Genomic DNA, 2,231 nt, shown 5'->3' on the forward strand with positions numbered 1-2,231 from the left:
TTCAAAGGAGTTTGCCCTGTTAGTTTGTAGCAGCCAAACAGCTAGACCATCCAATTCCAATGCAGTATGAGCCTTCGATAATCACAGCTCTCCCTGCCAGATGCATCTGACAAAGAGATATGTGGTTCCCGAAAGCCCACGCCAGGTGCCACTGAGCTCCCCCAGACCCCGCCTCTGTAAAGGAAATCTGTTACCTGTGGTAATGTGATAACCTTTCATAGTCCCTATTCAGTCCCAGCTTGACAGAGTCAAATTTGCATATTAAATAAATATATTTAATAAATAAATATTTAATTTTTATTTATAAAATGTTTGTTAATTAATTGCAAGATTATTGCTCAACGACAGAACACATTTTAATGGATTACAATGCTCGCCTTCCTCATTAACAAAAAAGAGTTTTGTGGCACTTTACAGAACAAGGAGTTTGTTGTAGCATAAGTAATTGCTGAATTAGAATTTATCAATAGGTTTAATTGTATTAACCAAGACATAAAAACAAAGACACACACTGCTTATCCATTGAAAATATTAAATGAATGTAACTAGGAAGACTGAAGTGTTACCACCAACTGCAGCTTTATAAATGCTCCCTACACTTATTGCATTTATACTCAACCTTGCTCCCAAACTGGATTATATAATTATCTTTCCCTCCATTTTATCTTCACAACAGCCCTGTGAGTTTATTTATTTAAAAAATTTCTGTGTTGTCTTTCCAGCCAAATACGGTCTCCAATGTAGCAAACATCAAAATGCTAAAACGTTTTGAAGTTAAAACCATATTGAAAAGCATATATAAAAGAATTCAATAAAAACAAATAAGCACATACACCAAAGCCAGGCAGGAGGGCCAATAACTGTTACTGGGGGTATGACAACTAGACAACAAAAAAGTCTTCACCGACTAGTGGAGAGAGTTCCAACATTTTGGTGCTATGACTGAGAAGGCCATTCTTGAGTTGCCAGGTTGGCTAAGGGTTGTGACTAGCCCACCGTCACCCAGCAAAATTCCATGGCAGAGTGAGGATTAAAACCTGAGTCTCCCAGATCACAGTCTGAAACTCTTTTAACTACAACTACTCCAGCTAGCTTTAGTCCCATTAAGAACACGCAAAAACAGTACACCCACCATCCCTTTTCTTATTAAGAGTGATTTTTTTAAGCAATAGAAATGTCACAGGCTACTAAAACCCTTTCCTCTTTAAAATGCGATTAAGATCCGTTTTGTTTTTTGTAATAACAATCCTATTCAGCTACAATCAGAATTGAATTCCATTTTATTCTATAAGGCTAATTCCCAGGAAAGCGTTCTCAGGTTTGCAACCCAATACATAGAGCAGAACCACAAGCGACAAAAGGCACAGATTGGACACTTGTCAGCTTCCCTCAAGTTTTGATGGGAAATGTAGGCATCCTGGTCTCGCAGCTTCGCTCTCTGACTGCTATCCAATGGACTTTTCAACTGTCACTTGTCCAACATTCCACCAAGCTGCCTACATTTCCCATCAAAATTTGAGGGAAGCTGACAAGTGTCCAATCTGTGCCTTTTGTCACTTGTGGTTCTGCTCATAGACTTCTTGAGTGTGACTCCTTCCATTATCATATTCTTAAAAGCGGTTGTGGTAAATGAAAGTTTTATCTTAGAATGCCTAGGTTTGTACACGTAATAGTTTCTGTGTTAAACATAATTTCCACTAATAAACATTTTTTCTCCTCTATTAGCAACAGAACGTGCACTACCCAGAAAATGATACAGTGACGTGTCCAGGGATCACGTGGTAGAAACGACATTTGAACCCGGATTCCCTCCCGCAGCCTCTCTCGCTCTCTTCCTCTATCTCCTTCCCATTACCACTTAGCAACAGCTGTTCCGTTCCCATTGGCCAATGCATCACCGAATTTTCCGATTGGAAGAGGTATCTGACTTTGGGCCAATCAACGGGGGCCACGGGATCCTCTTCATCCGTTCTATGCTCGCGGATAGCATCAAGCAAATATGTTTGGACTGTACCAACAAAAGAACGGGGACGAGAATGGTCAAGAATATAGGGGGAAGGAACAAAACCCTCGGAAATGATATTTTTAAAATATTTAATGCTAACTGAGATCAATATGGGGAAAAGGGCAGCGAGCGCTATGCGCTTTTCTGTTTGAGCGGGATGTGTGTGTGTGAAAAATATAACAGACTACGAAAATACTTGGTACGGTCCGAAAGGAAATGAGGTGTA

Source organism: Eublepharis macularius, chromosome 1 (assembly GCF_028583425.1).
Source record: "Eublepharis macularius isolate TG4126 chromosome 1, MPM_Emac_v1.0, whole genome shotgun sequence".
Taxonomy (NCBI): domain Eukaryota; kingdom Metazoa; phylum Chordata; class Lepidosauria; order Squamata; family Eublepharidae; genus Eublepharis; species Eublepharis macularius.